At 52.8% G+C, this 25,416-nt stretch overlaps 1 long non-coding RNA gene across 7 annotated transcripts in view; it reads right to left on the bottom strand.

The window, feature by feature from the left end:
- Positions 1–25,416, bottom strand: part of LOC140696178 (uncharacterized) — a 71,361-nt gene that overhangs the window by 21,308 nt on the left and 24,637 nt on the right. For 4 of the 7 annotated variants that reach the window (XR_012072296.1, XR_012072294.1, XR_012072298.1 and 1 more), the window contains one exon: positions 11,126–11,197. The exons of the other annotated variants lie outside the window; for them this stretch is intronic. This is a non-coding gene — a long non-coding RNA (uncharacterized lncRNA). The remainder of the gene's footprint in view (positions 1–11,125; positions 11,198–25,416) is intronic. 7 annotated transcript variants of the gene reach the window in all.

Raw genomic sequence — 25,416 nt, 5'->3', positions numbered from 1 at the left:
CCACCCTGTCCTCCATAACTGAGACCAGGTATGAGAATGTAAAGGAAGCATCTCATCTATTTTAAAGCACTTTACAACGTGTGAGAATGTTACCGGCGGAAAATGCGTTTCTCCGTCACACCCAAGCTCTTGCTGACGGGCATCTGGGGGCCATCAGGATCCTCCCAGCGCCTGGCAGGTGTCACATCACACTCTCCTCTTGTTGAAGGGGGACTGAGGCTCGGTCACAATGTGGTCAGCCTGAAGTCCCCCCAGATTCCAGGTGGGGAGGAAACCCCAAATTACACTAGCTGCAGACACCACTGAGCACTTGCTGGGTCCAGGTCAGGGCCTAGGACTGGCGCCTTTCATCCCCACCTCAGTCCTGCCCGGAAGGCTTTCTGGCCATCAGCTCTGTTTTATAGGAAGGTGGACAATCAGCAGCTGTTCAGGAACCTCAGGTTAGACACAGCAAAGAGCAGAAGATCCCCAGCCCGGATCTGAGACAAACGGGAACTCATTCATCCAGTCCAACCCCCACAGATCCTGTCACATGCCAGGCATGTTCCGGGAACTCAGGGACCACTGACACAAACTCCCGCCCTCGTGGGGCTTACATCCTGGCGGGGAGACGACAGTGAATGAGGAAAACGTGCATGTGTTAGAGGCCAAGGAGGGAGGAGCTCCCAGATCCTTTTGCTCCAAGCATCACGCCGACGGGAGAAGTCAGCACTTCGCAGCAGCTGCTGCTGGGAGCTCAGGTCACCTGCGTCTATGGCTGCAGCTTCCCTCTTGCTTTGAGTGTCTGGATTCCCAAGATAGGTGGAGAAACGGAGGCAGCCAGGAACGGGGCTTCATCCAAACTCTACTGCCCAGCGGGGCGGGCCGTAGGAACCGAAGGTGGGCTCAGAGCTCTCCTGTGAGGCGGGGGCCGTGCCTCCCTCATCTCGGAATGAGCATGTGATTAAGTAATCTTATTATGGAAGTCCCACATGATCCAAAGCCAGGCTACACTTGGAATGAAATTAATTCCAAGATTCAACCAACTCCCTGGCTGTTTTCCTTCCAGGGAAGCTGCTGGGAGGTAAATGAGGTCTGCATGTTTCGGGGACCCCAAGGAACAGGCCCCAAGTGCTGATGCTGCTAGAAGTCTGGGAGGGCGTTCAGCAGGTCATCCGTCACCCCTCAGTCCCAATTACCCTCATGGACCCTGAGTGTCTTCACTTGGCTGCCCCATGTGTATCTGGATCAAAACCAGATTCTTGGTTGCACCCTAGTCGCACAGGCTGCTCCTCTAGGGTCCCTGGTTCTCCAAACAACCCCATCATCCTCTCAGCTGTCTTCTCTGACCCGCGAGTCCTCCCTGCACTGCAGCCTCCCCACGTCCAACCTGCGGCCAGGTCCACCTGCAAGACATCTAAACGCCTCTCCAATGTTCTCCCTTGTCTCTGTCCATCCAGCCTCTTCCCCAAACCCCGCCTCCTCACAGACACTGCCTTCCTGGCTACAGACTCTTGCGGGGCTCCCCGGCACCCCGCAGGCCAGGTCCAAGCTGGGTGCCGGGAAGACTATGTCTCTGGTCCTCAGGTACACCACCCCTGCGCCGCAGCTTCAGGGGACAGAGAGGAAGAGGGCAGGCCCACCCAGGGCCTCTGTGGAGCGGGCCTGTCAGGCTGCGAAGGCTGAATCAAGTGAAACCAACTAGCTGTGTGACCCTGAGGAGTCACTCTCCCTCTCTGGTCTTGGGTCTCACCTCTAAATGATCAGCCCGCCCTGCCCTCCATCACTGAGACCACTATGCGAATGAAGGGGCAGCACTTTATAAATTTTAAAGCATTTTACAGTCTCTGGGAATGTTACCATCACTCCTGCAAATCTCAGTAGGAGAATATGTTTCTCTGCTGCACCCCGCCCCCCAGTCCCACCACCCTCCTCCAAGTGACAGCCAGGGATCAGGGGAGATGAGAACCACCAAGAGGTCAGACCAGCAAACAGCTTTCACAGAAGTCCTTGTCCTGCTGGGGAGTTTGGGACACACCCCAAGAAACAAGAGAACAGGGGCCTTGCAGGTCTCACTCGTTGCTGCGTCCCCAGCACAGGCTCAGCACACAGGAGGTGCTTAATCAGTGTCCTACGTGAACAATGAGGCCCCACCCCACCTTGGTGCTTCTCGCCTGGTGGAGGATGATGCCGGCAAAGCTCTGCGTGGACCAGGGTGGCCGGCACGAGCTCTCCAAGGAGCGGAGCCTGGCCTCGCAGGACGAGGCAGATGTGACTAATCAGGAGACGGGAAAGGGCATTCTGGAAAGACACACAGCACGAGCAAAGGCAGAGGGGCCAGAAGGGACACGGTGGGTGGGACGGGGTATACGGCAAGACAGTAAATAGAATCTAGTGAGAGTACCCCGTCATCCCGGCCCCCATCAGTCTCCGAGATGAATAATACCCTCTCCTCTGCAGGGAAAGTCCTACAGTCGGGGATCCTAACCCAAGCCGGAGACCCAGAGTCCTCGGGCATCATCACTGCCCTGGACACCTCCCTGCCTGGCTCTCTCCCGGCAGCAGGTTTTGGAATTTGTGTGCCCAGTAGTGAACTTTACAGGAAATAGGGCTTCCCATAGTTCGAATTAAAACTTCCCCTTCTAGTCTATTTTCCTATTCCTGGGATCTACAGCCCCAGTTCTTGACTTAGGGGCCAGGGAGAGGGCATGAGCCTCAAGGGAAAGGTATGTGAGGAGCCTGGAGTCACTCTGTGCAAAGGATTGCGCAGGTAACATGGAAGAGGAATAAGGGAGGAGGCCCTTTTAGTCAGGAACTACCAGTTCATGTGGTGGGTAGGGAATGGGTCCCCAAAGAGTTGGAATGATTGAAAACGTCAGGACAAAAGTGAGAAGCCATCCATCCGTCCATCTATTCATCATCCATCCATTCATCCATCCATCCATACATTCATTCATTCAAAAATACTAATTAAGCTCAGAGTCTAGTGGAGCGACAGACAGAGAAGCAGGTAATTACAGTCCAGGGTGGTTGGTGCTATGATGGGGGTGTGGTGCTGTGGGAGCCCGGAAGAGGCACGTGACCTAGCAAGAAGGTGGGATGGTACAGTCAGGGAAGGCTGCCTGGAAGAGGCAGTTTTTAGCCTGAGACTTAGAGGGCAAACAGGACTTCGTCAGGCCACAGCCTAAAGGAAAACCAAACAGTACCTGCCTATATCCAGAGATGAGTGGCTTTCAGGGACCAGAACAACTCAGTGTGATTGAGGCAGAGGGCGCAAGGGAGGAGGGGTGAGAGGTGAGCTTACAGAGGAGGGTAGCTGGGGCCAGATCTGCTAGGACCTTGGGAGACACAGGCAAGAGTAGGGTCTTTATTGGATGGCAGTGGGAGCCCATCAAGGCTTCTAACTGGAGGAAAGATGTGGCCAGATTTCCTGTTTAGAATGATAACTCAGAGTTCTGGTAAGGGAGAGCTGGGTCCTTCTGACCAGGCTTCTAGTTGAAGATAACTTTAAAAATTGAAGTATCTCATATAGAGGTAGAGATATATATTTGCAAAAGCATTAAAAGCTTACAAGAGAATAAGAAATTTCCAAAGTATACCTGAAGAGCAAACAGGAACTCAGAGAAGTGAATGCAGGTGGAGACACTTTTGTCTAAAGAGATTTTCCAAGCCCAGAGGAGCCTTCCCTTCGCCAGTCATGAAGCACTAGGGGGACAGAAACAAAAGCCCAGGACCTACAATCTAACAGGAGATCCTCCCTACAACTAGCTGGGACCCAAGGGCTACATCCTCAGCGAGAGGGTGACCAGAAGTGGACCAGCCCTTCTGAGGAACTACAGCTGGGTTTGAATAACTCATGTCTTCCAGGAAGCCTCAAGCTTGGGTGAACACGGGTCCAGAAAGGGAGCACATCCAAGTGTGTGGTAGAAGCAGCTGAAATTCTCTCTGGAAGAAGGTAACTTCATCCCATGCTTTAAATTATCCCTGTACTCACTCAAGTTTTCAAATACTATGATCAACTTACAAAGAAAATCAGCACACAGAGAAATAAAGCACCATGAGAAAAAAAAAAAACACAGAAACGCCTGCAAAGTTTTCAGATATTGAAATTAACATAAAACTACTATGCTTACTATGTTTTTAAAAATAAAAAGGCAAACCTGAAACATCACCAGAGAACATAAAAATATAATGTGACATAGTAAATTGACAAAAGAACAAAGTGGAAGCTCTAGAAATGAACACTGCAAATACTGAAATCAAAACCTCAAGAGACTTTATTTCTTGATCTTTTGGTGATGGTCCCATGTTCTTCTGCAAAGCTGTATGTTTACAATTTACGTGCTTTATGCATGCGTCTATATTTCAAAATAATAAAGGATGATAAATAGAAATGCAAGTTGAAACTACAATGAGGAACCACCTCACACCAGTCAGAATGGCCATCATTAAAAAGTCCACAGATGATAAATGATGGAGAGGGTGTGTAGAAAAGGGAACCCTCCTACACTGTTGGTGAGAATGTAGCTTAGTGCAGCCACTATGGAAAAGAGTATGGAGATTCCTTAAAAAAGTAAAAATAGAGCTGCCATATAATCAAGCAATCCCATTCCTGGGCATATATCTGGAGGGCACTCTAATTCAAAAAGACACATGCACCCCAATGTTCATAGCAGCACTATGTACAATAGCAAAGACATGGAAACAACCTAAATGTCCATCAACAGATGACTGGATAAAGAAGCTGTGGTATATTTATATAATGGAATACTACTCAGCCATAAAAAAGAACAAATAATGTCATTTGCTGTGGCATAGATGGACCTGGAGATCATCATTCTAAGTGAAGTAAGCCAGAAAGAGAAAGAAAAATACCATATGCTATTGCTTATATGTGAAATCTAAAAAAAGATTGATCTTATTTACAAAACAGAAACAGACTCACAGACATAGAAAACCAACTTATGGTTACCAGAGGGTAAAGGGGGTGGGAAGGGATAAATTGGGAGCTTGAGATTTGCAGATACTAACTACCACACACAAAATAGGTAAACAACAAATTTCTACTGTATAGCACAGGGAACAATATTCAATATCTTGTAGTAACCTATAATGAAAAAGAATCTAAAAAGGAATATATGACTGAAACATTATGCTATACACCAAAAATTGACACAACATTGTGAACTGAATATACTTCAATTTTTTTAATTCAAAAAAACAAAAAACAAAAACCTCACTCCATGGGTTTAAGGAAAGATTAAATATAGACAAAGAAAGAATTAGGTCAAAGAAGATAAGTTATAGATATATTTAGATATATAGATATAGATCTCCAGAATGCATTGAAGAGAGACACAAAGATGGGGAAAAGGAGAGAGTAAGAGACAGAAAGGAGTGAAAAGACAGAATTTAGTTGAAGCCCTAGAAGAAAGAGAAATGGGCAAAGGCGATGTTTAAGAGACGATGGCTGATAATTTTCCAGAACGGATAAAAGACACCAAATCATAGATTCAAGACACCCAAAAAGTCCCAAGAAAGATAAAAAGAATCCACCCGTCAGTCTAGCACAGGGAAGCTGCAGAAAAACAAAGGTAAGGAGAGCGCATACCTAACGGCAGTCAGAGAGAAAAGGCCAGATTCACTTGCAAGGGGCCTCTCGTTAGATGGACAGCTGACTTCTCCACGGCAGCAATGGAAGTCAGGAGCCGTGGGAGGTACTTCCCAAGGTACTTCCCACCCGAAGGGTTCGAGGCACTGAAAGGACACTGTTGCTAAGCGGAGAACAGCGTGCGGGGGCCAAACCAGAACTGCGAAGCCAGCCAGGAGCTGAGACGACAGCAGCCTGGACCAGGTCGGCGGCAGCGGGGAGGAGGTGAGTGGAGGGTCTGAGAGAAGCTAAGGAGGCAGGACAAGGATGAGCTGGTGACTGACCGTTTATCGGGGATGAGGTGAGGGAGGAGGCAAGGGTGAACGGGCGGCTGGGCTGGCGGGGGGTGGGGCACTGGGATGAAACCAAAGAGGAGAAGCAGTTTGGGGAAGGGAGATGAGACTAGTTTGGGGGTGATAGTCAAGAAAATCAAGGCTGTTCGTACCCCTAAAAAAGGAGAATATCCCAGGCAGAAGGAGACAGGAAAGACACCCCAAGGAGGAGGAAACAGCTCTTAAGGGCAGGAGGAAGGAGGGGCAGGATCTACAAGGCGGCAGGTCTGCGGAGCACAGCACCCACTGCTCCAGGAGGCAGTAATGTGGCCAGAGGCCAGGGGAGAGAGCAAGCCCCGGCAGGGAGGCCGAGCGGGCAGAGTTCCCCCGACCAGCAGAGCTCAGCCAGTCCTGCTGAACAAGTAAAGAGCTGACTGCCCTGCGTACAGTCAGTGATTATGGTTAGTGGCCACGGGGAGGCCAGCGCTTCGCCTGGTTTCCCTTCTCCATCCTGGTGCAGAGAGCCAGACCCGCTCACCTGTCGTCTTCCCCTTCAGTTGTGATCCCAAACCAGAAACCTGCTTCCTGCAAACTCCAGCGGGTATAGCACCAAGTCGGGAAACCAAGGCAGTCAGAAACAAAGACTGCTTGGAGGAACTTTTCATTTTTACTTTTTTACTTTTTTTTTTTTTTGTAGGAGAAGAAACCAAGCACCCAGCCCCTCCTGCCTGGCTCCCTGCTACCCGCACTGGCCCCCACCCCGCAGAGGGCTTCCATGGGGGCGGGGCGCAATACATATTCACATCTCTCTGGAAAGCCATCAGCTCAGCCTTGCTGGCATCCTCAGGGGTCCCACCTCCAGAGTTAAATGCACAGTCATTTAAGGACACAGAGACCCTCTCCTCCTGGAGCAGAGAACCCCCAGGGGTCCCCGAAGCCTGTGAAACTGAGGGAACTGAAGCTTCTCGGAGCCCTCTGCTCCCGCCTGCCTCGCGGCTGCTCGCTTCTACAAAATCTGTGGGCTGAGGCTCTGGCGTGTGACTCACCCCCCTCCCTTCCTCTCTCTGAGTAAATGTCAAGTTACATTAGTTATCCTGTCTCCCTCAGCAGCCCCACTCCCCCCAATTTTTGGCGGTGCTGTTTACCTCAGCTAGATCAATCAGCGTTTGGGGAGAAAATAGAAACCCTTTTAGATCCAATTAATGAAAATTGGGCAGCAGGAATGTGCCTGTTTAAAATTTCACTACCTGGGCAGGAGAAGGACTGGAGATGCAGGGAGGTGGGCTAGAAACCGGTCTGGGCCCTGTTATCAAGCCCCCGATTCTTCCAACCTTCAGAAGAGAAACCCAGTTTCTGCAGGGGAACGAGCTGGAAGGCTCCCCATACTGGATGCTGGTCAAACATGTCTTTGTGAGTTGAGAGCTCGAAGCAGCCTCCTTGCTGGCTCCTTGGAGGGCAAGCAGGGAAATGAAGACGGGGGGGGGGGGTCAAGTCAGGTGGGAGCCAGAGGAGTAGAATGAAAACTTTGGGGAGACTCGGCGTCCAGCAGCTGCTTTGGGTGGGTCCCCTGGCTTCCCCTGGCCACCAGGACCCTAACCTCAAGAAGGTACATTTCACTCATGATCCAGTATGTCCTGGGAACTGTGCTGGGAACAGAGGCCTCTGCCCTTGGGCTCATGGTCCCATCTGCCCTGCCATGGTCAAGAGCAGTCATGACCTTGGGCCGGCGGCTGAGCCTTCTGAGCATTACACTTTTCATCTGTAAAATGGGATAATGATGTACATGCTTCATAGGGCAGAATGAGAGACAGCGTGAAAGGTCCTTGGAATAGAGTGTGCCCTCCCCCAGCATCCTCCCCTTCCCTCCCCATGAGCTCAGAGGCTGTCCTTCCCCAGCCCCGAGGTTGTCCAGCCTCAGGAAAGCCCCACTGCAGACCCATCTCTCAGCAAAGACCCATCGATATTTGGGAGTTTCCGCTGAGCTTGGGGCATCTGTGACCTGGTTCATGGGACCCTCCCCTTAGCCTGTTTTACAGAAGAATCAGAAAGGTTTCCACAGGGTCCTGCCCGACCTTGGAGCAGGAGCCACTCAGAGCCTGGAGGACCATGAGGACCCAAAAATCCCACCCACAGGACCAGAAGCTGCTGAGCAGGACGCATGCATCTCATTCACCATGTTAGAGCCCATGTGCGGCCAGGAGCCCAGAGTGGGCGCTGGGGTGCCAATTTGGAAGGACAGAAGAATGAATCGTACAGTCTTCAAAATGTTTGTTCATCTATGCAGGGACAGTAGGAACTAAGCAAGTGATGTCACCTCTCTGGGCTTCAGTTTGCGTGTCTATAAAGTAGGAACTGAGTCTGATGCCTCCTGGGCCCACGTCACATCACGTCTCTGCTGCAGGTGGGCAGGTACAGATGCAGGTGGGCTTGGACTCAGCACCTCCTCCGTGCACCCACCATGCACCCTTCAGTTCCCTTTCCATATCCACCCCGATACGGCAGCTGGGGTGCCGACAGGAGCCCTCCCGAAGGTGTGCACAGTGGGAGTGCAGGGAACTTCATGCCTCCCAGGGCAACCCTCCTTCAGTGGGTATGGGGCGCTTGTGTGGACGGAGCTGGTCGGCTTTCCAGATGGCCCTGGGAGGGCCCAGCATGATGCAGCCCAGCTGCCTGCAGTGGGGACCAGTCCTAGGACCGCCCCTGCCCCCAAATGGGCCTCTGCTCCTTCCCTGTCTCCCTCTCCTGCCCCTCAAGCAGCCCCCTGGGAGCCTTCCCAACAAAACATCTGCCCCCAGGCTCTCACCAGGCCCTACTCTCAGTGCAACCCAGACTCTGACAGGAAGAAAAACTAGCCACAGTCTTGCAAGCCTACGTGCTGATCACATGAGCCGATGGTGGCACAAGTAGGGCCCAAGCCCAGCGGGTGTGTGACGGCCCCAGCACGGAGCAGGTGCAGCTTCCCAGGGCGGGGTGGGCGGGCTTCCACTCACCCACTCTGCACGGATGGGGGATCACCTGGAATGACACAGTCCCTGCCCTCGAGGGCCACGGTCTCCTAGGACAGATGGACAAGTCAACTGAGGGGTGCAAAGCTAAGGGAGTGACAGGGGTCGTGTCAAAGTTGCAGAGGTGAGTAGGGTGCGATGGGAAGAGAGGAGGACACCCCCAGGTCCCCTGCGTGGGAGGTGGGACAGGCGTCCAGATGTGGAGAAGGAGGCTGGAGTGCCTACAGGCACACGAGGCAGGAAAGGCGTTCCAGGCAAAGGGGACGCTTTTGCCAAGGTCTCCAGACAGAGGCCGGCATCAGGCTGCGGGAAGAGTCCAGGGGGATGTGCGGGGATGAGGCTGGGTGGCCTCCCAGAGCCACTGGCTCCCAGCAGACCATGTCATGCCGGCCAGGCCTTCGCTTGCCTAGGGGTGATGCCTGGCTAGTGTGGCACAGATGTCCCTGCGCCCGGCCAACAGCAGCTGGGGCTTTTGTGGAAGCACCTGGCTCCAGAGGGCAGCACACAGGAAGGCCCCAGCTGTGTCCAGGTTCCGTGCGGCTCTGCCAGGTGCGGAAAAGCCCCCCAGAGAAGGGAGGCTGCCCCGTGCCAGCCTGGAGCGGCAGGCCCTGCAGAGGTCCTGGCGTCGACAGGAGGCCGCTTCCATGCGGGCCAGAGTATCCTGCGCAGCTGTGCGGCTCGGCCTGGCGCGGGCGGTTCCAGGAAGCAACGACCACAGGGCAGGGCTGGGCAGCAGGGTCCAGCCATCCCCTCACACGAGGCAGGTGGAGGTCTGGGATGTGGGGGACTGTCGTCGCATTAGTCGGGCTCAGCTGGACTCTGCTGTGGGAACGAACAGTCCCCACATCTCAGTGGCTCCAAACAACAGAAGTTCCTCTCTCGCTAACACTTTCGGGCCACCGCTCTGCTCCACACAGCCACTCAGGGACCCGGGCCAGGAGGGGCTCCCCCATCCCGTAGCTCCCCACCTGGAACAGGGAGCCCTCTTGGTCTCCAAAATAGAGGAAGAAGCCACAGGGAGGTCAGAGCTTCAGCCCAGAGGGGACCCATGTCACTTCAAATCTGAGCCTACTGGCCAGAGATGCAAGAGGGCTGGAAATGTGAGACAGAGATGGACCTCCTGGTGGGTGTGACCACCACTGCCCAGCGTGGGGTGAATTCTTAGGGTGGGGTCCCAGACCTGGTGACCTCCAGCATGTGACTTACTCTCCAGATTCTCAATGTCTTCACTGGTGGAAGAGGGACAAGGGCGGTCTCGGCCCCGCTGGGTTGAGCGGGGGACTAAGAGGTGGAAACAGCACAGTGCCTCCCACAGCACCAGGCCCACAGGCAGACATCCCCTGTGTTTATGGTTTCTCTTCCCGTCTTTAACTGCTACGTTACTAGTGAGAACTGTCAAAACACTGTATTGCGTTTGCTCTTCTTTTATAAAAAGGAGTTAAGCAGCACCACGAGCACGAAGGGAGGGACGTGGGCTGGGTCAGTGGAAGGAGGCCGAGGGCGAACGTCAAGAGAGCCACCAAAGAGCCACGGATCCTGACCCTCCTTTGCACGTGCCCCAGATGGAATCCGCACAGTGGGGTTGGAAACAGTGATGGGAAATGAAAAAATTAAAAAATGCACAAACTCCTGGACCTGGCACCTTGATGACTGTGCCTAAAAAGACAAGGAGATGTTATATTCTCCTGCTTTGGGGACACAGAAGCCCCATTTATAACACTCAAGTCTGTACGACATTCACACATTCACCTCCCAAGAGTTTCCACAGGAATATCATATGTTGAAAGGAAGAAATTCTTGTCACAGGATGTCCCTCCAGGAGCCCCAGGGGCATGGGGCAGAGGAAGGGATGGCCAGTTGCCAGGGGAAGCTGGCTTCACAGAAAGGTAAAATTTGGGGTTGTCCTGAAAGGGTGAACAGGGTCACATCCTGGAGAAAGGAGATGAACAGATACTGAAGGTCAGCTCTCCCTCCAGCCATTCCCCAACCTTCCCCCCAAAGGCCTTCCTGCCATCACAGAGGCTAAAAAAGTCAAGTGTTTATTTTCCCAGCCTCCCTTGCAGCCAGAAAAGGCCATGGGACCATGTCCTGACCAATGGTATACAAGGCAAAGTCTGCAGGGGCTTCAGGGAAAGATCTGGATAACAGGGGAGAAAGTCCAGGAGAAGAGCATGTCTCACCACCCTCGCTGTGCCTCCTGTCACTCTCTCCCTTCCCACCTGGGGATGTGGTCCAGTGAGGACATGGAGCCTGGAGCTGTGGCAGCCATCTTGTCACCAGGAGAGTGATGCCTGGAACGGAACAGCCATCTTGTCACCATTAATTGGTTTTATGGTCTAGACCCTTGGGAATTAGGTTGTCTGATACCTGCGGCTGAAGGCATTCCTAAGAGACATAAGGTCCCGCTGAACGAGGAGCTCACAACAACGAGCAGACTTTGCTTCTAAAAGCCATCTCAGGGAAGTGAGTAAACTCCCATTTAGGCAAAAAATGTTTTCATTATATCATCTAAAAGCAGAACTAAGAACGTTCCTAAACAGCACCAAGTCCAAGTGCATCCCAGGGCCCCCGGCCCTTGAGCTGGACCCCACCCACAAGCCTCCCCCTGCTGCACCTCCCCACCGCCCCCGCTGGGCTTCAGCGCACCGTGACGCATGGCTCCTTAAACACACCGAGCTGTGTCCCACCTCCAAGCGCCCGTGAGTATCCTCTGTTCCAGTCGAGGCTAGAACAATCTATCCACAGCACCTCCCAAGCCTGAACCTGGATTCCCTGGGCACTAGCCCCTCACCATCCAGGGAACCTTCACATAGGGTATCCTTTCTGAAGCCTCCCCTATGTCTTATGAAGCCCTGGAGAGCTCCTCCCGCCTGCCCAGTTCTGAGCTTGGCGCTGGTGTCACGGTCACGCACAAGACACAGAGGTCACAACTCACCAGGGACAGACATAAACTCAGCACACACGACTCACTAACTACTGAATTACAATTGTGACAGATGAAGAAATGGCAGATGACAAGAAAGAAGGTAACTGGGGACCCAGCCTTCGGGTGGAAGAGGGCTTCCCCAAGGAGGTGGCATTTAAAGCAACACCCAGAGGACACACTGACCTTCTCCACTGGCTGAGGTTGGACAGGTGAGCCCACCTCTCTAAGCCTCAGTTTCCACATCTGTAAAATGGGGTCGTGATGGGCCTTCCTCATAAGTCAGGCCTGACTTGTGCTCAACAGACACAAGCTATGAGCATTATTCATTAGGGAGAGCAGGGAGTCCGTTGGTCCCTTGTGATGGGCTAATTGGAGAAACAACTTTTGGCAGCGTGTCTTCAAGCTGAGGGGCTGTGGAGCAGTGGGCGGGAGCCCTCCTGTTTGATGCTTGGGAATGAAAGACACCCCTCGAGCCCTGCTCTCCTGGAGGGAAGAACATGGGAGACAGAGCACCAGGCCCAGAGCAGGCAAGATGTGAAAGCAGAGGCCAAGGCCAGGCCAGCAAGGGGTCAGGGGTCAGATGTCAGGAGTCAGAGACTCCAAGGCTGGGAGGGACAGTGGGTCCTGGGATTGAGAAGCCCAGGCCCTGGAGCCAGACAGACCCGGGTGGGCTCCAGCACCCACTCGGCCACCCAGAGCTGGGCAATGGGGCAGGACAGGACCTCAGGAGCTTCTGCAGTCTCGACTGGAACAGAGGATGCTCATGGCACCGCCTCATGGGGCCTGGGAGGGTGGATGAGGATGGGAGCGCACAGGTCAGGGTCTCACCACGTGTTCCCAGTCCTATCACTATGGGGGAGCAGCACTGGGTCTCCGTGGGAACTGTGCTTTCAACGTGCTGTGAAAACTGCCTTATTCCTCCTTATCGCTCCACCTGGAACCCCAGCCCTTCACCCAGAGATGCCCACATCTCCGTGGTCCTTCCTGTCTGCCCTCAGTTTCAGGAAAAAGTCCTGATGCCAAGGACAGGGGTGAGGCAATCCCCAGTTAATTCCAGAACCCCGTGGCCAGCTATGGCCTCCCCATCTTTGCTGGCTGCCTCTCCCACCCTGGGCTGCAAACTGGGAGAAATGTTCCTTCTGGAGTTGCCAGATTTAGCAAATAAAAACAGAGGATGCCTTGTTACAACTGAAATTTCAGATAAACAACAAATAAAAGTTTAATTCAAGTATGTACCATGCAATATTTGGGACATAACTTCCAACTGAAAATTATTGATTATTGATCAGAAATTTAAATTGAACTGGGTGCCTTGTATTTTCTGTAGCAACTCTAATCCCATTATGTCCTTCTGTCATGTCCTCCCGAAAGATCCATCTATGGCTCCCCAGTGCCTCAGGCCAAAGTCTTGCTGCTGCACCTGGAACAGCAGAGACCTGCACGCGGTGGCTTCTGCTCTGTGGCAGCCTCAGCGTGGGGGAGGCAGTGGAACCCAGTTCATGAAAGGCCTTGAAGATCATTCCAAGGGGATGGAGTTTTTTTCTGAAGACAGTGAGGAGTCATGGAAGGAAAACTCCATGCAACCCACCCAATTCTGGCACCTTACCCTCATCAGAGCAAAAAGGGTCAGAAAAAACCCTTTTATGTTGTGGTCGCCCCCTGACATGAAGGGCCATGGAGAGGTCCCTCTGTTCGCTGCACAGTGACCAAGCTCAGCAGGGGCCTGGCGACCCTCTCACTGTGGCCGCCCTGGGTTCCCTCCATGAACTTCATCCCATCACAGGCTTCTGCCTAAAAAAGGCATTTCTTTTTGTTTTAAGCCCCACCCTCCTCCCCACTTCCTCCTCTTCATGGGTGGGAAACCCCTGGTTTCAGATCAAAAGGACCCAAAAATTCACATGGCATTTCCAGTTGAGTCCGCAGCAGAATCTCTGACTTCAGAGGGGTCCCAAGAGCATGGCTGGGCACAGCTGTCCTGGCCTTCACCCTGGCGCCCGAGGGAGGGAGAGACGCCCACTTCCCAGAATCCTGGACCAGCAACAAAGGCCACAGGCCTCTCTTCCATTAGACTGAGCAATAGATCAACTTGGGGGGTGACCTGCGGGCGCTGCAGGGATGAGACCCCAAAAGAAGGGATTAAAGCAGACACAGCTGGCGTTTATGAGGTGTCGTGAGCTTAGCATGCAAACCTAATCCTTTAAGACTTGCTCCAAGCAGACTTCCCCTCACCACCACCTCAGAACAAGCCAGGTCTCCGAGGGACCCGCACCTGAGCACCTGAGCACCCTCGCCGGGGCAGATCAGTTTCACGCACTTATTTGGGGGATGATGGGTTCGAGGCCTGGCAGGCCCACTGCTGGGGGGAGGGGCAGATGGCCTGCCTGTCGGCCCCTCGCTGCCCTCCTCCAGCACCCAGCATAGTGCCTGACTAGGCGCTGAGAATGCATCTGTGGGATGGAGGGAGGAGGAGGACCACGTCCTCCCCGAGAGCGGGCACCTTGCCTGACTGGCTCACCGCTCTGCCCCGGGTTGCTCCAGGCAGCACCAGGCACACGCGTGGTGGATGCCCCAGGAAGCTGTGTTGAAACAAGGGCTCCCTCCATCTGCACCATAAAACCGGTTCCTAGAATTTAACCGATGAACCATAGTCAGGAAATGCAAAACCTCGTTCATACATTGTCTCCCCTCCTTCCCCCTACTCCCCGCCGGCAGATGGTGGCCCGGGGTTGGGCTCATCAGGCAGATGAGGAAGTAGACAGCATCCTACTTCCTGGTCACAAGCAGGCAAACCTGAACTCCGGATCCACAGAGACGCTAAAGAAAGGCAGGGAAGTGGTTTCTTCAAAAGTTAGGATGGGGGTTACCTCTGGCGGAGGAAACGGGGGTGTGAACAGTAAGAAACACACAGAGGGCTTCTGGATGCTGGTGGCAAAACTCTGCGCGCTAACCTATCCACATCTCCACGGCGAGTGTGCGAGAGAGAGACAGAGAGAGAGTTCATGACCTATAAAACTTTGCCTTCTGCCCCATCCAGCTGCTCCTTTACACCCCGCTCCTCCTCTGAAGGTCCCCTAATTGTCTGCTCCTTGGAGTTCTGACCTGGGTCCTCTCCTCACTCCTCCATCCCCCAGCTGCCACCCTGTGGTCCCCTTCTTGCCTGGCTCCAGACTGGTCCACACACTGATCACTCTCAGTCTTCTGTTTCCAGCCCAGCATGCCAAACAACACAAGCTCCTCAGGGGCCCCCTTGACGACCAGGCTGAGGCCTGGAGATACAGTGCTGGCGAGCTGACCAGATCAAGGAAGAGTATTCTAGGACCAGAAACAGCATGTGCAAAGGCCCTGGGGCAGTCGTGCACCTGCTTAATTCCAGGAACTGAAAGTTACTCCTCATGGCTAAGGAGGGAAGAGAAGTGGGTGAAATTGTGCAGGGGCAAGATCTGTGGGGCCACAGGAGCACAAATTCCCCTGTTTTCACCAATTCACACAGGCCTCGTGTCTTCTCACAAGTGGGGTTTATCCCTCCACCCCATCTCACACTCTCACCTGCCTAAACGCCCTCTCCCTCTCACCTTCCTCTTCTCTCTCCTCATCCTCAGCCTTCTCCTCCTCCTCACTCCCTCCTATTTCACACACCTCATCTGAACATGGAAGAAAGGCGTAGTGCACCCACCTCCCTCCCCGCCAGCTGGCAGAGCGGACACCTCAGCCCAGGACCCTGGGAGCCAGGAGGCGTGTTTGGCCTCCACAATCAGCCTGGAAGCTTCTTTCAAAGGACAGCTTCCCTCTGCTTCCTGCTCTCTCATCCCACCTCTCCTCCAGAGGGTACACCCAGCACGCCGTCCACTTCCTGCAGGGCTCCGGCTGCCGAGGGTGGTCGAGCTCAGGCCTGGCTTTCATCAAACGCCACCCATCCCAAAGGCCACAAGCCAATGCAGAGGAGGAAGGGGTCAGGGGAGGGGCTGGGACTCTCCAGATCTCCCAGCCTCCAAAGGGCCTCCATAGAGGTGGTTATATGAACTTTCTTTTTAAAAAGCGTGGAAAGGATTTTTTTTTTAATATTAAAAAGTGCCAGTCTGAACAAGTGACAGGTGAACACCCTGCCTGTGGATACAGCCATCCTGAGCCGAAGAAACCCCAGCAGGTCCTCGTCCATCCTGTCACCGCTGGGTGCCCAGACCAAGCTCGGCGCCAGGCAGGAGGAGGCACTCGGCACATATCTGCAGAGTTAGCAAATGAAATCGAGGAGAAAAGAGATGACAGGAGGAGAAATAGGCCAGGATTGGAGGTGAAAGGAGGGAGCCCAGAAGAGAAGACAGGAGGGTGGCTCCTGATGGGGATGGGGCTTGGGTGTGGGGAGATGGCTCGGAAATCAGGAAAACTGCTGAGTAAAAACCGTCTTTGAAAAGGCCCCAGATTATTCATCTAAGTCCTCATCTCGCTCAATTTCAGTTCAAGCGGCTGCAAATATTTGAAGTGAGTAATTTCTCCTGATGAAGAGAGTCTGATTTTGATTCTGCCTAATTTATTTCGAGATTTAGGGGAGCACCCAGAGGAGAGGGGTTGAGTCAAGCAGCTCCTGGCCACCCTCCCTCCCAAGCTGCCTCCTAGTCCTGCCCTGTCCTGCCCCGAAGTTGTGATCCTTGGGAGAGGAGGGGGAGCTGGCTCATCTGGACCAGCGGAGGGTACTGCTTGCACCACGCAGGAGCCCAGGCAGCAGAGGGGCCCCCATCAGGGCACAGAATCAGAGCCAGGTGGCCCCAGGCCTGCGTTAGCTCCTGGCCACTGCAGATTCCTCTGGGCCTCCAGGCCTTCTGGTCCAGGCCTCTGGAACCCTGTGTCATAGCTGCCAGCCCTATATACAAATCTCTTAACCCAGCTAGTCTGGCCCCAGTTTATCTCCTAGTCACTCCTCCTCCACGGCCCCTCCCTCCTCCTTACTCACCACGGTCAAAGTGTCTCCAGGCTCTGGCCCCTTCTCATACTCAGGTGGGCACATGGCAGTCCCCTGTTCCTCCTACAAGGCTTCAGCCCAATGTGTCACCTCCTCTGTGAAACCTTCCCTGCCCCACGGGAGGCAGGAGTCACCTGGAGCTCCCCAACCCAGCACAGACTTGGACCCCTGTGCAGCTATCGTATGGAGGCCTCCCCACATCCCTCACCAGAGCGAGGACGGCCTCGCACGTAGAGTGTGCCAGGGAAATATCTGGGGTAAGAACTAACTAAAAGCGCACAAATGGAGAAGTGATGAGTGTGTGGATAAACACACAAGGGAACCAGCAGATGAACGCAGGGCCCACCCTGAATGAACAGAGGCCCTGGCACCCTGTCTGGGTCCAGGGGCAGTCTCGGGGTCCCCAGGAGAAATCAGTACTTGACACCTCTCTGGAGTCCATCCATCCAGGTGTACAACAAACGACCAGCCCTGGGGACACAGACAACACGGTGTCTCAGCAGCCCCTCACCACATACAGAGGGCAAAGTGTGGCTGACTCAGGGCCATCTGTCCCCACTGGGAAAAGGCCACTCCTGTGGCACACAGAGGGCACTCAATAAACACTTCACAAATGAGCAAATGAATGAATGGATAGATAGGGGGAGGAGGGATGGAGGGAGGGAGGGTGGGAGAGATGAAGGGAGGGATGGAGGGAGGGGTAGAGGGAGGGAGGGAGGGAGGGGTGGATGGGTGAGGAGGCGCCCTCTGATTCTGGATCCCCAGTAAGGGGCATAGGCTCTGTGTAAGAGGGCCTGGGCTTGAATGAGGTTTTACCATTCCCCGGCCTCGAGACCATGTCAAGCCACCCAGCCTGAGGTGTGGGGCTTCCAGAGCCTCTGAGGTGCCTTCTCTTCTGAGACCCCTGGAACCCGAAGCCCTGACAATCTGGATAACAATGCCCATATTTGTTGAGCACGGCCTGGCACCTGGCCTGGCACCAAGGCCTCTCTGCACCATGTGACCCACAAGTGACACCACACTTGTGACCCCATTTCACAGATGAGGAGACTGAGGTGCAAAGAGGTACAGCGACAGGTCTCAGTGTAGAGAGGAAATATATACGCCAAAGTTAACTCAGTAAGGAGGGGAAAGAGTGCTGGAACAGGAGTCTGAAAGCCTGGGTCTAGGCCAGTTCCACCACCGCCAGGAGCCCCACAGCCTTGCGGGTCCTCCTGTCCCCAACGGTGAGTCCACTGTCCCATGCTCTGGATCAAGAAACACCCAACAGAGGCTGGGGAAGGGCAGGGTGGGGCAGAGCGAGCTCAGCCAGGACACATCAGTGAATCTTGAGCCCTAGAGATGACGCAGGTGTGTGCCCAGCTATGGGGTGGGGGGGGCCGACCCCAGGAGCGGGAAGGGCAGCAACCTCACGGAAGCTGGTGGGCGTGCGCACTGACGGCCTGGGTGCCGCGCCAGGCGCTCTCACTGGCCTGTCCCTTGTGAAGGAAAAGCAGCGTGTGGATAGTGGGTAGAGGGAGTGTCACGGTGTTAAAATCACCAGGCAGGTGGCGACAGGCCTTGTTACCCACGTGCCCGAGAGCCTGAATGTGCTTCAGTGGGGGCCACTGGGGCTTGGGTTCATTTCAAGGATGCTGACCCAGCCCTACAAGGCTCCAAGCCCTGTGCTGGGGTGGGATTCAGAGCTGAGCGAGGGCAGGAGTCCTGCCCTTGAGGATTCACGGTGGGGATGGCAAGGCAAGAGGAAGCATCCTTCAAGATGGACGTGGCAGGGGCTGCGCTCCAAGGCAGACAGGACTGGCAGCTCCCACCACCGCTGATCAGCTTCTGGACAGAGGGGTGGTGCCAGGCCCAGAACTCCATCCTGGCCTGCAGAGACCAGCCCAGACGCTGCCACCCATTCTCCTAGCGAGGGCTGGGCTGGGCTTAGACCCCAGAGGGGAAATATTTGAGCTGAGTGAGTAGGTGAGTTCCCATCCCCAACCACTTTGGGCCTCAGATTTCAGGATGCACATAAAGGCTGGGGAAAGGCAAAGGGGAGAATTCCTATTAAAATGCAGTTTCCATCCCCAGTAGCACCATTTAAAAAATCCCCAGTACCACCATTTTAAACAAGGTGGGGAAAAAAAAGAATCAATTGTTAAATTTTAGAGGGGAGAGCATAGCTCAGTGGCAGAGCACGCTTAACACGCACGAGGTTGAGGTCCTGGGTTCAATCCCCAGGACCTCCACTTTAACAATAAACAAACAAACCTAATTACCTTTCCCATCGAATTAAATAAATAAACAAACAAACAAATAAAATGCAGCTTCCCAGGCCCCACCCCAGAGGCTCTGATTCTGTCTGTCTAGGCAAAGGCCCAGGAACCTTCATTTGACAAGCTATCCAGGCAATTCTGGTGCAGCGAGCCCTGCAGGGTGTCACTGCCCAGCACTGTACTGATGGAGAGCCTGACAGACAGGTTCCACCTTCACCCCTTCCCTGCTGAGTGGCCTTCAACTTTCTGTCGGTGCCCAGCACAGCCATTAAGAGAGGCAGGTGGGTGCAGAGTTTAAAAGCTCAGACTCCCCAATCAGACGACATGAGCTTCTGTCCTACCTCTGCCCCTCATCACCTGTGTGACCTTCCACAGGCTAATTAACCTCTCTGAGCCACAGTTCCTTCATCAGCACAGGAAAGGCAATAATAGCACCTGCCTCCCAGGGATGTTAATGGAAAATACACATGTGCCGGCACCCGCTAAACACTCCATGACCTGTGGCTCTTGTGCACGGAGTCTCGACTTCCCAGTGGTCTCCCTGCACCTGCCCTCGCCCCCAGAGCAGCCAGGGGATCCTCTTAAAACCTGTGTCCCATCAGGTCACACCCCAGCTGACAAGCTGCAGTGGTCTCCTGGCCGGTAGCCATCTTTCTCCCCACGGCCCATGTCCGCACCCTCAGCCCGTCCACCACCCGGCCCCTGGCTCACATGCCTGCCTCCGCCAGGAACTCTCCCTGCTTTGGTTCCTTCCCGCCCAGGTCTCAGTCCAAATGTTAGCACCTGTTTGGCGCTGACTTTTTCGTTCAAATAGATTATTTATATTTGCTTAGACAGGCACACCTCGATTCATTGCACTTCGCAGATAGTACTGAGCTTTTTCACAAATTGAAGGTTTGTGGCAACCCTGTGTCAGGCAAGTCTATCGGCACCAGTTTTCCAGCAGTATTTGCTCACTTCATGTCTCTGTGTCATTTTGGCAATTCTCAAAATATTTCAGATCCTCCACCAGCGGGGGGAAAAAAAAAAGATTTGCTGGAGGCTCAGATGATGGTTAGCATTTTTTGGCAAGAAAGTATTATAAATTAAGGTGTGTACACTCTTTTTTTAGACACAATGCTATTGCCCACTTAATAGACTACAGTAGCGTGTAAATAAAACTTTTCTATGCACTAGGGAACCAAAACATAGGCGTGATTCACTTTATTCCAATATATGCTTCATTGCAGTGGTCTGGAACTGAACCCACAATATCTCCAAGGTATGACTGTATCTACCATAAGAAACTCTGAAAGATTCTTTAAAAACTAAGAACAGTGATTACTGGGATAGGGAACCAGGCAGATAGGAATGGAGGTGAGAAAGCGGTTTTCCTTTACAGCTTTTTATCTATTCTGGCTTTTGAACCCCATGAGTATTCTATATATTCACCCCAAAAATGTATAAATAAATGGATGGATGCTTTTTCTTTTAATCTCCACCTTTCTCACCGACAAAACGAAAAGACAAACTAATGAATGGGAGGAGATATTTGCAAATGATATGACCAATAAGGGGGTTAATATCCAACCTATATAAACAGCTCATACAACTCAACACCCAAAAAACAAACAACCCGATTAAAAAATGGGCAGAAGAACTGAATACACATTTTTCCAAAAAGGAAATGCCGACGGTCAACAGGCACATGAAAAGATGCTCAACATCACTAGTCATCAGAGAAATGCAAATCAAAGCCACAATGAGTTATCACCTCACACCTGCCAGAATGGCCATCCTCGAAAAGGACACAAATAACAAATTTGGGGAGGGCGTGGAGAAAAGGGAACCCTCGTGCATTGCTGGTGGGAATGTAAATTGGTGCAGCCCCTGTGGAAGACAGTACGGAGGTTTCTCAAAGAACTAAAAATAGAACTGCCATATAATCCAGCAATTCCACTCCTGGGTACATATCTGCAAAACATGAAAATACTAATTTGAACAGATACACACAGCCTAATGTTCACAGCAGCATTATTTGCAACTGCCAAGATACGGAAGCAACCTAAGTGTCTATCACTAGATGAATGGATAAAGAAGGTGTGGGATGTACACACACACACACACTACTCAGCCATAAAAAAGAATGCAATTCTGCTATTTGCAGCAATGTGGATGGACTTGGAGGGCATTACGCTAAGTGAAATAAGTCAGAGACAAACACTATATAATATCACTTATATGTGGAATCTAAAAAATACAGCAAACTAGTGAATAAAACAAAAAGAAGAGGACTCCTAGATATAGAGAACAAACTAGTGGTTACCAGTAGGGAGAGGGAAGGGGAGAGGGGAAACACAGGGGTCGGGGGAAAAAAGGGGTTATTATGGGATTATATGAAATCACATGTGTGAAACTTTGGACGATTGTAAAGCAGTATAGAATTCAAAGAATCTTTCATTCAATTTTTTAAAAAAGTGTGAACTATTAGCTGAAATAGAAGTGACCTCAAAACTCGAGAAAATTTTAAAAATTAAAATGTAAGTGAATAAAATCTCCACTCTTTTGGAGAGGCTCTCCCTGACCAACCTTAATAAAACTGTCCCCTTTACATCACTCTCGCCCCCTCACCTCCTTTACTTTTATCCATCATCCTGTCACTGACTGCCATCAGTTTAAGTGTGTATTGATTGATTATTGTGTGTCCCTCCCACCTGTGAGCACCGGGCCATATCCTCCCCCAGCGCCATGTCAGAGGTGCGTAATTGATCCTGGCGGAAAGAGTGAAAATCATCACAGAACCACTCCCACGTGCCCAGGTGTGTGCACCTCCACATACTATCCAGGTCTTGTTGATGTCACACCCAGGAATAAACCTGGCATACCGTAGGTGCTCAATAAATGCTTGTTGAATGAACAAAGGAATGGATGCCTAAAAGATCTTTTAATAGATGGACGCATACTTTCCAGTGGGACAAGCAAAGCCTTTTAAGAGGAAAACACCTAGAAGAGCTACTGGCATACAGTAGCTGCTCAATGCAAGTGGCTACTTTAATTTTTACTAAAGTGTAAATGGCTTACCTGAGCCTCTTTCTATGAGCATGAGGAATAAGTGAGACCAGGAGAGCCCTGAGAAGAGAGTGAGGAAGCCACTCCAGAGACACAAAATTTTTCTTTGGAATTTTTCTCCAATACTTGTATCATTTTCTTTTTCTTTCCAAAAAATCTCTGTCCATGTGGGTGTCTGCTTGCCTGCTCTCCCTGCCATCAGATGTCCCAGACAGCTTGAGGGCTAGGAGCCCCCATCAGAGAAGCTACAGCTTCACACTGTTGGTTGGGAAGTCCACAGTCCCCAAGGGACCAATGGGGCCACAGCCAGGTGCTGGGGAGTGGGGGGAGCAGGGAGTGACCACCTCTTACCCCACCACCCCCAGGGCTCCTCCAGGCCCTGCTCCCAGCAACCCTGAGAGGCCACAAACATGCAATGGAAAGAACCGGGCCTCCAGAATCTGATAGCCCTGGATCCTGTCCCAGCTCCGACCTTCCAACTCATTCTAAGCCCCAGTCACCTCACCTACTATTTGATATGCCTGGTTTCATTTCATCCTCACATTTTGGGGGAGCAATTGTGTTATTGCCCCATTTCCTAGCTGGGGAAGTTGAGGCCAGAGAATCACTTGCTCACACATCGCATGGGTGCCCCAAGCCCAGAGTCACACCCAGCCTGCCTGTGCTCCATCCCCCACCATGCTGCCTTAGGCCAGGTGCCCCCCCCTAGGTGACTCTCAGTTTCCCTATCAGTAAAATGGGGGGAACAGAGGCTCCCTTTCAAGTGTATTGTGAACATTTAATCACTTGAAAAATGAATCACAGAAGCGTTTGACCCAGGAGGGGCTCTTCAAATGTTTCCTCCCCTCCCTGGGGAAGCCCAGGGTCGCCCCTCCCTGGACAGCAGACTTACACCCGTCATTTCCTTGGTTTCCCGTGTGAGTGCGATGAGGATGAGCGGATGTGCAGCTGGGGGGCTACCGGGAGGATCTACGGGGGCGTTGTGCCCACCCAGCCCGGCATGGGGAGGGGCAGGAGGATGAGAGCCCGCATGCCAGACCCTGCACCCCGCCTCCGTCTGTCCCCACGGTGACGTGGCGCCATCAGCCCTCCACCAGGGCCAGCCAGGAGCTGGCAAAGAAGAGCTGGAGAAAGAGGAGAGAGCAGCCCCCTCCCAGCTTTTGTTTCTTCCTGGCGGTGCTGTTTTTTGTTTTTTGGCTTTTTTTTTTTCTTTCTTTTAAATCCAGCCACTCTGTGGTCCCATCCGGGGCCTCCTGCCTCCTCCCACCTCCTCGCTGGTGGCTGTCACACGACAGACATTTTTAGTGGTGACAGCTGGCCTTGTGGAACTCAGCTCGAGTACGGGAATGGGTTTTAAAAAAAGAGCGAGCCAAACCACCGTCACTTTAAATAGCAATGCAGCGGGAGGAGAGACAGGGAAGCGCGTGCAGGCGGGAGCCCCACGCTGGGCTGGGCTTCCACAGCGCCCGTGGAAGACAGTCCAAGCTGCGAGGCCCTCAGGGCTCATGGGTCCCACCTCTGCATTTGATTGAGGGGGAAACTGAGGCCCTGAGAGCGCGGACATCACACCAAAGATCTCACACTTGTGAGTGGCAGGGCTGGGACTCCAACCCAGGTGTGTGTGGGTCCAGCACTAGGCTCTTCACGGTGACAAGCCCCGTCTCCTGATGCCCCCTGCCATTTCCTATCCTTGGAGAGGGCCCATGGCAATGGGTGTGACTGGTGATTGCTGCTGAAGGCCAGGTTTCCCAGACGAGGGCACCGTGAGAGCAGAGACCCCTGCCCAGGACCAAAACAGGCAGGGTCTTTGCAAGAACTCAGCTGACATTTGCAAAGGAATGACAGGTGCAGACTAGGATTCCAAGGGGTCTGCAAGCGTCCCCAGGAGCCCCGTATTTGTAGCTGCAGGATCTGGAGCCTATTGACTCCCCTCTGTCCTGTCCAACACCAAGTCCTGTCACTTCTGTCCCCTCCATGTTCCCTTCAGTAGCTTGAAACTGACTACCATGGGCTCCCGACACCATGAAAAGGATCCATGCTACCAATCGGGGGTCTTCTCCTGAGAGCGCTGGCTGTGACACCATCACCAGCACGTCACCGTCTGGGCCCTACACACCCAGCTCCACAGCTTCCACACAGATCTTGAGCATCAGCTCCCAGCCCAAGAGACCTGAGCTCCAACCCCACCCTTCAACTCCCCAGCACGAACTCAGGCAGGCCCCTCCACGCTGAGCCTCCATCAGTTCCCTGTACGTGGCGTGGTGGTAAGGGTACCCGGTGGACCCGATTGTGAGAATAAAGGAGAAAATGAGCGTAGAGCCCAGAATCCACACCTACCTTAGTAAGCGGCAGTCATTCTTAACGATTATTATGGTGACGTGGTGCCTGTCCCTTCACCATCCTGATCTCCCCTCTCTGGACATTCACCCCTTATCCATTCATAATGGGCAGCCAGTACTCAGAACAGAGCAGCACACGCCAGTCTGGCCTGAGCAGGGACAGTAGATGTTCCCCTTACTTGTTCAGAGTCTGCGTTTCTCAAAGCGAATCCTAAGAATAAATTCCCCAAAGTTTCCAGGCTGCTCCACCGCCTGCCCTTTCCTGCTTAATTCTCTCCATGACCCGTGCCTTCAACGCTGTATTGGTTGACTTAATGCTCATCTTCCCCATCACCCCCACAATGGGGGCTCCACGAGGGCAAAGAGTGTGCTGTGACATCCAGCCAGGTGCCTGGCACATCACAAGAACACAACACACAACTGCTGAGGCTCGCATGTGCCCTGGGTGGGGTGCACCTCAGCCGACTGACAGCTTCTTCGTGCCACATCCAGAGCAACCTCAAAAATTGTGGAGATGTTAAAAATTAGAGAAGGAAAGAAGGGGGAGATGAAGGGGACAACTCCTGCCTAGCAAGAAAGAACTTTTGCATCCTAGGAACCTGAATTTAAACACATACCTCTATATGCCCGCCTCTGCTGAGAACTTACTGAGTGTGTCTCACTTGATCCTCACACTAAGAGGTGAATTGTTTTACTATCTCCCCACTGGACTTTACAGAGAAGGACACTGAGGCTCAGAGAGGTGAATACACTTGCCCAAGGTCACACAGCACTAAGTGTAGGACTCAGAATTCTAACCCAGATATGACCCCAGTGCCTGTTCTCTTGCTACTAATAATCTATGAATAATCTTCAGCTCTGCCCAAGAGAGTCATCCTCCATCAGGGCAAAGAGACTCCTCTTCAGCATGAGGAAGATTCAGAAATTAAACAGGTTGGTAGGTGAAGCAGGGAGATCCCCATCACTAGAAGCATTCAAGGAGAGG

The sequence above is a fragment of the Vicugna pacos genome, chromosome 4 (genome assembly GCF_048564905.1).
Source record: "Vicugna pacos chromosome 4, VicPac4, whole genome shotgun sequence".
NCBI classification, from domain to species: Eukaryota; Metazoa; Chordata; class Mammalia; order Artiodactyla; family Camelidae; genus Vicugna; species Vicugna pacos.
This window is presented reverse-complemented; position numbering and strand designations above follow the sequence as displayed.